Source organism: Lactuca saligna, chromosome 1, assembly GCF_052625555.1.
Source record: "Lactuca saligna cultivar CGN05327 chromosome 1, ASM5262555v1, whole genome shotgun sequence".
In the NCBI taxonomy this organism is placed as follows: domain Eukaryota; kingdom Viridiplantae; phylum Streptophyta; class Magnoliopsida; order Asterales; family Asteraceae; genus Lactuca; species Lactuca saligna.
In genome coordinates this window covers 4,507,915-4,519,025 of record NC_136417.1, presented here as the reverse complement: position 1 = coordinate 4,519,025, position 11,111 = coordinate 4,507,915, and positions in this window count along the sequence as shown.

Genomic DNA, 11,111 nt, shown 5'->3' with positions numbered 1-11,111 from the left:
GCCTATTGTTATTGGTTATTATTGTATGGTGGTATTTTGGGGGAACTCACCAAGTTGTTGGCTTACAGTTGTGGATTTTGTTTCAAGTACTTCATATGATTGTGGGAAGGCGAAGGCTTGATCGTGCTCCTCCTCACATTTTATGTCATGATTTCTGGGATTATCTGATGTTATACTATTTTGAAAAAAAATTGTAAACAAAAAAAAGGTTTTTTGATGTTTAAAAAGTTTAAATTTTTCATGAATTTTACGGATGCTATAAGTTGGTATTAGAGCCTTAGTTTTAGTGAATTCGAGGAACACTCGTGTGAATCCAGTTTCAAAATAAGGAAAAGATTTTCAAAATGGTTTTCAAAATACTAAAGGTGGATACAAAGTGTATGATCAGTCGGAGCCAATATGTAGATGAAACATCTAAAAAATACAGTCCAAAATTTTCGTTTTAAAATATAAATAAAAACTGTAATTGTCATTCGTCATAGAAATTCATATCTCATATATCTCAAAATATCATAAACAACTGTCTATATCAAAATCATGTGGCAAATCATCAGAGTGAATTATCCCAAGCTAAAAGTTGTGGTGTGTGCCATGCATTCATCTCGAGCTCTTCCCCTTGCTAGCGGAAGTACCTGAAACCAAAACTGAAAACCGTAAGCATGAAGCTTAGTGAGTCTCCCCAAAATACGACATACCATACACATAATCACATAATAGCATACATTGGGCCTTGCCCACTACATCGGGCCCCGCTCGACATTGGACAAATCTGGCATCGGGCCCCGCTTGACATCGAACCGAAGTACGACATCAGGCCCAGCCCGCATCGGACCGAAGTCCGGTATATATAACATATCAACAAGCATATAACATAAACATATAAGCATTCCTCGGGCTATCCACGACATCAGACCGAATCCCAGAACATATAACACATAACATATAAGCTAAACATTAATCAGGCTTGCCTCGACATCGGACCGAAGCCCGGAACATATAAACATACACATGCAAGAATAACGAAGACATCAAGCATACAAACATTCCACGGGCTTTCCCGGACATAGGCCCGTAGTCCGGAAGCATGTAATCTACATTGGGATAACCCTGACATCGGACCTAAGTCAAACATACGCTAACATACATAAAAGGGCCGACATTGGTGCCTTCTACCCGTTCCTACTGGAGGAAAACTCACCTCACAAGTTGGCTACTGATTCTCTCAGTAAGGAAATCTCTATCAGCTGCTTCCGCGACTCCCCGACTAACATCATCACAATAGCACTAAATCAATATCCAAAATCTTTCTTAGGGTAAAATAACTAATTTACCCCTAGTCAGTGTTAATATTCTGGTCAAAGTCAACATTCTGGGTTGACTCAACTCGCCGAGTTCTATAAATCAAGAGTCCTGAAATCACGATCCAACTAGCCGATTCATCTCGCTTGACTCATCGAGTTCCCGTGCTACTTGAAGTTGTGATAAGACGATTCAACTCTTCGAATCCCTCCTCGAACTCGTTGAGTTCTATCTTGTACAGAATCGGGAAAAATCGACTCAATTCGTCGAGTTCCTCTAAGGACTCAATGAGTTCCTCCGTTTATTTAGGCCTTCTAAATGGATTAAGTCCCTACTCTTTAGATATAAGCTTCTTATCCCTCATGCACACTGAAAACGTCCTTTTAAGGGTAAAGTTTCCAACTTTACTCGTTAATAGCCCTTCTTCATGGGTTTAGCCCAAACCCTAACCCTTTAGGACCTTGATCTTGGTCCACAAGCCACCTATACTCCAAACTAAGGCATATTCACTGAGATCCATACTCTAAGCACTCCATGAATTCATAAAGTTCCTAACTTTCTTCCCATGCATGGCCTTTTGGAGCTTAAAAGGCTAAAACAACAACTTATAGCTTGCATGGGGCTTCCATGGCCATCAAGTTTGCACCTTTATGCCATGTGAGCCCCTCAATATCATAGGTCATAAGGTATACACACTTGGGATGTCCATGTCCTGAAGATCATGTTTCTTGAACCAAAAACCACATAAAATGATGACAAGGAGATCTAACAAGCTACTAAGCATGTTTGAGACTTGCTTACCAGAAAATGAAGAGGAAGTGATGTTTTTCTTGGATCTACTAGCTTCCTTTCTAAATCCCCAAGCTCTTCCTTCTTCAAAAAGCTTCAAAACACATAATAATCACTCAAAAACAACTCACAACCTCGTATAAGGCACTAGGTTTGACGGATTCGGGTTTGAGAATTTGAGGCTGAAATGAGGCCAACAAGTTGGACACTTGTTACAGGATGATACTCTGATGAGCAGAGAGTTTCGGTATCATGGGAGCAGTTCAGGGAGTTGTTCTGTGCTTGCTACATTCCTCAGGTTGAGTGTGAGCAGTTGCCTCAAGAGTTTTTGGATTTGAGACAAGTTATAGAGTCGGTGACGGAGATCACATAGATGTTTACTGAGAGGACGATGTTTTGCCCGAAATTTGATTCCAATCCTGAGTCTCAGCCTCCTCCCTAGCCTGAGTCTCCAGCTCGATCTCCCTCTTCCGGGCATTTGCCTGAAGCTCAGCAAATATCCGGTATGAGGAGTTCGCCACGAACTCCCGAATGTCTCGCCTCAAGATACTCAAATACCGGCTCATACGTGCCTGCTCAGTGGACACGTGCTCAGGGCAGAACATCGCCCTCTCGTGAAACATCCTGGTAATCACCGTAACAGACTCAGTGCCCTGCTTGAGGGTCAGAAACTCTTGGGCCAAATGCTCCCTCTCCACCTGGGGAACGTACTCATCTCGGAACATGGAAGTGAACCTCTCCCAGGTCACTGCCGCAAGCTCAGCAGGCGAAAAGTGTGCTGTGACAAACTTCCACCAGTCCTTCGCTCCCAAGCGAAGCTGGTTCAGCGCGAACCGTACTATCAAATGCTCAGGAGATGAGCAAGTGAAGAAACACCCCTCTATGTCATAAATCCATCTCATAGCCGCTACCGGGTCCTGGGTCCCATCAAACTCTGGTGGTTTCCTGTTGTTGAACTCCTGGAACAGCAACGCATCACCACCCTGCGGCCTCGCAGCAGCAACAACTGCGGTGGCCGCCGCAACAGCAGCCTCAGAAAGAGCAGCATAACGCTCATCGAAAGTCTCAATCAGTGCGGTCTTAATAGACCCGAACATCTCTGGTATCTCTGCTCTGATGACTGCAACCACCTCCTCGTGAATGATATGACGGATCTCCTCATCACTAGCCCCGACGCCCTCCGGCATATGACGTGTCCTCACCATGATCAACCTTTGAAATATAACATATGATAAATTAGAATCCGCTCGAGCATACTCACACTCGACAACTCATCCCTCCTTGATCCTTGGCATTCCAAAGATTCTTACTTGGACCGTATACCGCCCCGGTGCTTTCAGTAGTACGGGCCCAATACTACTGTCCACACCGTTTCAGTATACACCCCAAATCCTCCTCTTCGGATCCCAATTTCCAAGTACTCTATTACCCTCTAATAGATCTCTCATAAGCTCCTCGCTGCTACCTATTCACTCTCAAGCATCTCATAGCAGCTCACCTCTCCCTAGGCTAAGGCATCACAAATCAGGGCACTCTAGTCCTAATAGGAATACCTAGCCTACTCTAGCAAGAGAATACATCATATCAATTTTCATAAACATATAACATAAGGGTATTTTGGGAAATCACCGTTCGGGCGCTGACTGATCGTACACACGTTTCTTCTCTGAATTTCTCTAAAAGTCTTCTACTTTTAGAAAAAATTTGGTTCTCTTTTGAAAATATTTTCCAAATCCTCAGTTTGAGTTCAAATACTCCCGAAGGTGTACCCGAATCCCTCAAAACTGGCTCTGATACCAACTTGTAACACCGTAAATTTCAAAACAAAATTTTCAAGTTTTATAAAACATAATTCACTTAATAATCATAAAACAACCATTTTGAACATTCAATCCAATTAATACAAAAATCCTAAGATCTCAAAAATCATAAATCCCATGTGTGTGTACGGATCAAGCCGGCGCCTTCCCGCGGTCGTCACTAGTACCTAAAACAATAACACCAAACACTGTAAGCACAAAGCTTAGTGAGTTCCCCAAAATACCACATATAACACATATTAGCCACTCGAGGCTATAACTCTGTGGGTCCGTGCACCCAAACTCTGTGAACCCTCAGGTTCTAACTCTGTAAACATGCACAGAAAAAATCACAAAGAATAATGCAGCGCAACACATAACATATAAATATAGCATGCAAGCACTGTATCACATAACTCTATTTACCTACTCAAGGTAAAGTATAGTGAGAAGACTCACCTCGCGTGTCTCGGTAATTCGTAAATCCCTGAAATCACTAGTGCTCGATCTCCCGAGCTATAGTCCTCCTATAACACAATACATCTCTAATTAACACTTTCCCAACTAAGGTTGACTATCCCTAAACAAGTCAACATAGGTCAACACTGGTCAACGGTCAATGATCAACTTTGACCGTACTTGGCGAGTGCACTATAACGACTCGGCGAGTCTAAGCGCATACACTGATTTCCCTAGAATCCTCACTTGACACGTCGAGTATTCTCCTAACTTGACGAGTTCCACCTGGCATGAGTTGTGGGGCCTCCACGACTCAACTCGTCGAGTCTCAAGAACAACTCGGCGAGTCCCATCTTGACTCAGTCCACCTGTCAACCCACTCTGACTCTCCCTGACTCACTGAGTCAATCCCTGAACTCGGCAAGACCACTCGCTGAGTGGTGCTGGGCAATCTTCATGCTACTCGCCGAGTCTGTTCTTCGGACTCGGCGAGTCCATGCCATGCAACGACTCAAACTCACTCCTAAGGTCAGATATGTTCTACTAACTCATAGATCCAGTCCTTCCAAGCTTATTTATCATGTAAAGTCGCTATCTTGATGTGCATACAACCTCTATATGACCATATATGATGATTTAGCCACAAATACCACAACTCAAGGTCATAACCTCCATTGTTCTTCATAAAGCTTGATGAATGAGGCTCTTTGGACCTCTATGGATCTAGATCCAAAGCCTCATCACTAGCAAAGGACTATTTGGGCATCAAATCAACCCAACAAAGGCCATAAGAAACCCTAAATCCAATTATACTTCATAAAACAGAAGATGAGCTGAAATAATACCTCAAGTTCGATGATCTAAGCTTCAAATCCACAGTATAACAACCTCCTTTGCTTCCTCTTGGTTAGGACATCCTTCTTCTTTGCTAAACAACACCACAAAGGTCATGAATGGCTTCCTTTCTCTCTCAAAACGTTCAAGCACTCTAGGGTTTCTCTCTATGGACTGGTGAGCACAAATGACGGCCATGAGGCCCTTTAAATAGGTCTCAGACCTTGGGAATTAGGGTTTCATTACACAACGTGGACTCGCCGAGTCCAGACGCGAACCCGCATCCAAAATCGTGATCCTACTCGGCGAGTTCGAGCTCCAACTCCCCGAGTCCACTCACAATTCTAAAAAATGCACCAATAATAAATACCTGGAAATTCCGGGCTGTTACAAGACCACTGATCCTTTTTCTAGTCTGCATTATCCTATATGATTCCTTCCACAATTTCGACACAATGCCGATTGAAGAGAAAAATATTGTGACCTACCGCGGCCACAAGAAGCACTTTGAGATTGCACATGCTTGTTAAGTTCAGATCGAACAGATTGAGCTGGTGAAATAGAGGGAACATAAACAGTTCTTTTAGTACATGGATGCTTTGGAACAGTAAAAGTGGCACCACGTATCTCCAAATCATGCTCTCATCTTCGGGCATACTCAACAGATGTATCAAATGATAGAACATCCTGATTACTCATGAAATCGTGGATTTCATATCGTAATTCTTCCATGAATAACAAAATTTTATCATATTCAGTTGTAATATACTTTGTAGCAAACTGTGCTTTTTGATTGAATTACGCTTCATATTCATTCACGGTCATTCCTTCTTGTTTATGTTCAAGGAACTCCTTTTCCAATCTTCTTCTCATATCTATAGGATAATATTTTACTAAAGAGAGTTTTGAACATTCCCCAAGATAGATTCTCCTGATCATGCTCTTTAAGAGCTTTAAATGTTTCTTCCCACCAAACCAGGGCTTCTCCGGTGAATATTGCGGAGACATAATTGACTTTGTCTTCATTTATCTCATGAGAGATACATAACACTTTTTCCGTATTCTGAATCTAGGTAAGAACAATAATAGGATTAATGGAACCTGAAAACTCCATAGCACCACTACTCTTGAAATCTTAGAGTAAGGGACGCTTCATCTCTCCTTTTAAAGATTCTCTAGTGGCTTTCTATTTGCCTTTTATCATTATCCTTCTTATGTTCTTCAAGAGTTTTCCGAATGATACCAGTAAGTTTACCCAAGAGTCGCTCCTCTCGAGGGGATACTGGAGTATTCACTTCAACAAGTTTACGATCTCCATCCACTTCTGGTGTCTGGCTATCTTCCCTTTAATCCATTCTTCTAAAAATTTGGAGCAATGTAATATTTAGAATATTAGGATTTATTTTTACCTAATAGTTTACTTGAATCTTTCCTATAGTTTGTATCCATATATTCCTAATGAATCCGTTCATATATTGAACTTCCAACGGTTTAAGTCTAAATACCAATCTGTGATATTTAGTTCACTTAAACTATTGCTCTGATACCATGATTGAAAGACATATATTCTCCATCCTTTCTAAAACTACTTCATATTTCTAAAAGACTCAAACTTTCATACTTCACAATATTGTTACTCCAAAACATGCTACAAGCATATTTATAAAACAATATTTTATAGTGATAGTTTATTTACATAGACTGGATACAAACAGACTATTAAGATTTTTACAAAGTTTTACACATATTACATACCTTCCTAGGAATACAATACAAAAGTTATAATATTATCTATTCTACATATTCTACCAATACAAAACTATACTGGATGCTTATCACCTGCAATAGTTTTAAACATTAAGAGGGATAAGCGGGTGACACTTAGTGAGTTCAATAATAGGTACAATATAACATTATGTCATATATATATCAATATGACAGAAGCATAGAGGGACAAGGAACAAGATAGGCAAATGAGTATCATATGACAGGCTTTCCATATCAACGAATAATCAGATTCAAAGATTTGAATTCGATGAGACATAACAATTTCAACACTTGATATACATCAATAAGACTTCAAACCAAAATGGTGTAGAAAATATAATTTCAGGATATCATTTCACTAGAATACATAGGCTTTCAGCACTATCTTTGTATTTTGTTAATGCCAAAGTGATTCTTATGTCATACACTTTATGGCTAAAGGCTACATACCTGTATGCAAGTGATGCTTATGTCACACTTCGTGGCCTAAGATATAGCTCATTAACATAATAACATGGGAAAACACATTGAACATATAACGCATAACATACAATTATCCCTATATTGAAACACACACTAAAATAACCGGGATTAAATGCTAACTTGGGCAGTACTTCGACTCTTAAATATGACTTTCTGTGATGAAACCGGGGATTTTAGTTGAAAACCAGCCTTACTCGGGTAGAGTTTCAGTTTGAAAATATAATTTTCTCGAGAACTTCGGATCGTCGGGGGCTTGCTTCAGGTGTCGAGGTTGATACTGGGGCTTCTAGGGGTTAAAAGTGGGTTAAAAGGGGTTTTAGTGTGAAAGGAAATAAAAAAATGTAACATAATCATGAAGACCCTTGGTCTCTATTGATAGGGGACCGAAGCTACAGACTACGCTAAGCGTAAGTCCTCTGTATGCTGGGCGTACTACGGGGCGGCTCAGTACGCGGGGTGTAGCCTTCGTACGCAAGGCGTACATGTGAGGCTTATCCTCTGATCGGAACTCGGGTCTCAGACATGACAATATTATCCGATACATGTGCTTCATGCGAAGAGAGAGGGACGTGGTCGACTTCTGACCCTACATATGAACGTTCGGGTACCTCCTCGGATAAGGCTTCGAATTTTCATTTATTTTTATTTAAAAATTTTGAAAATTCTTATATTTTGCATACAAGCTCCATTTTTGACCTTCTTTATATCCACGCGTGGGTTAGATTATACTCACTACTTATGAGGTGAGTTTTCCTCACTATACTCAAGGGTCGTAGGTACCAATGCTGGCCCATTAGATTGTTATCATGTTGTATTGTTGTTGTGATCTGTTAGACCAGTATCTTGGTAGATAAGATGTTTCTATGTGGTTATGATCTGTTCGATCAGTATCTTGGTAAATAGGATGTTGCTATGCTTAGTGATCTGTAGATCATTTTGACTGTCTGTAGACTGGTTACGTGGTTAATTGTTGTTTATATGTCGACATGTATGTATGTTTGTTTGGTTGGGTTAAGGTGATCCTGCTTTGCGCTGTAGGCTAACAGATCGAGGGTGGTCCGTATAGACTGAAGGCCTGCGAGACGGTTCAATCAGACCGAAGGACTGGCGAGCGGTCTGGATAGACTGAAGGCCCTGCGAGTTGGTCCAGTCATGTCGAAGGCTCGGGAGCAGTCCAGATAGGTTGAAGGCCTTGCGAGGCGGTCTAGTCAGGCTGAAGGCTCATTATGCATGTTATTATTGCTATGATTGTGTGGTGGTATTTTGGGGAAACTCACTAAGCTTCTGGCTTACAGTACTAGATTTTGTTTCAGGTACTTTGGATGATCATGGGAAGGAGAAGTCTTGATCATTCACCTCCTCACACTTTATGTCATGATTTCTGGGATTCTCTGAAGTTATACTATCTTGAAAAAAATTTGTAAATAATGAATGGTTTTTGTGATGTTTAAAAAGTTTAAAATTTTCATGAATTTGAAGGATGTTACAGTAATTCTATCCCGTACTCCCGCGGGGGCTTGTTTATACAATTATGTAAAAAATATATATTGAATATAAAATACATATACAAAATAGATTTTCTAATTTGAGATTTAGGTTTTACTTTCCCGTTTCCTTCTTCAATCTTTACTTAACGAGTTCAGGACAACTTCACACTCTCGCCTAAAAGGCCATGACGTCACGAGCCCAATCTGCCAATCTCGTCTCTCGGGCGATGCAGTCACCGCATCACCGACTAAACAACTTAACTTAGGGCGCTGTTGGTCTTAACTCTTAATCGACTGATCATCTTTAACGTCCAACGACTTTCATCTCTCCACAATTTGAACACGATTATACAAATAGGTTACCTGATTTCTTATATCTCCTATTCCAGTCTTCCTCTGTGATGTTTTCATTTAGCAATTTCTGTAAATAGTCAATGATTTCTGTCGATTTCAACATTTGGATCACGTTTTCATTTAGTGATTTTTGTGAAGCTTTCAACATTTGGACCACGTTCAATGATTATGTCGATTCCTATGTTAACTTATATGGGAGAGAAGCTTCAGGTCAACCAAGTTGCGACTTGATTCAATGAGCCTTGTGACATAGTAGTTTTTTATTTAAAAAACAAAATCCAATTTTAAGCCTATAAACCGAGAGAACGGGGGCGATGGAGGTAACCTTGGGTGGGACCAGGGGCTTTGTAAACGGGCGATCCGGGGGTGGGACCGGGGGCGGGGGCAACATTTGATTTCGGGGGCGGGGACAACTATTTTTGCTCCCGTTTGGTCCTGTTGACATCTCTATCTAATTTCTTTCAAGTTGCTTATAACTACTTTAACCCTAAAAAAGAATAACATGTAGAGATCTGAATACAACATCATCAAATTTTTATTATATACACTTACACATCTTAATTCATAGGAAAAAATAACTTAACACCTAACGACCACCAAATTTTGAGAGACATACGATTAACAGTCTATAAATATTTCGCCTTTGTTAACTGCATATTGTTGGTGATGTGAGAACAATGAAATATTCTGAACAATAATTAAAAAAAAAACTATTTTGAATAAACATCATTTTAGATACTTTTTAAGTTGGGTGATAATTTTGTAGGTTAACTTTGAAACTTTTTTTTATTATTATATCTAGAAAGGTTTTAACTTTTGCTTTAACTATATATAATTAATTCTCAATGGTACTAGCAATAATAAAATTTTTATGTTTGAGACTTTTAACATATATATATTTTTTTGTTTTGTTTTGACAGTTTTAGTTTATATATATATATATAGTGTTTGTCCCAACATTTACATACTGACTCATCATCTTTTTCTGTTTTTTACCTCAATTTGTTTAGTTTTCCATTTATGTTCAAATTTCTTTACCTGTTTTGATAGTTTTAATCTCTAAAATAATAATTTTTTTTTCATTTTTTGCCCCAACATTTTACAAAACAGCCAATAATTAACAAAGAAAAAAAAACATTGATCATAAAACTTGCATTTTACAGTTTTCCGACACTAAACTGTTTCAAATCCGCAATGTAGTGCGAGGGTTTTTCCCATATTTTTATAAAATCTTAATATTTTTTATTAGATTTGTCATTTTTCTATTATAATCTTTATTATTATTATTATTATTATTATTATTTTTATTATCATTCCTTTTAATATATATATATATATATATATATATATATATATATATATATATATATAAAAGTTTGGAACAATAAAGTGCCTCATCTTTTGACAGAAATTATCCTTTGATTATAGGTGATGTTGCAATTGTGTCAATTTTTTTATCTTCCAATTCTGCCATAATACTTTGTGACTTTGGCAAATTTTGTTCCTTTTAGAATAATAAAGTTTTATCCTTCAAACTTTGGCTACAATTGTTTGTGATGTTAACACTTTTGGTCCCTTATTCTTTTATGTTACACCATTTGGCTACAATACTTTTTAGGACTTGATAATTTTGGTCCATTATTTAATATTAATTATAGTAAGCCACAATATTTTCTACGACTTGATAGTTTTGGTCCCTTCTTTAATATTAATCTTCATTTTCCAACATCTAACTACCATAGTTTATATATTTTGTTAACTTTGATCCCTTATGTATATTCTAAAAAATTGTCCAATAAATAAACACGTACTATAAAATTTGAAACAAACAAGAAAACAA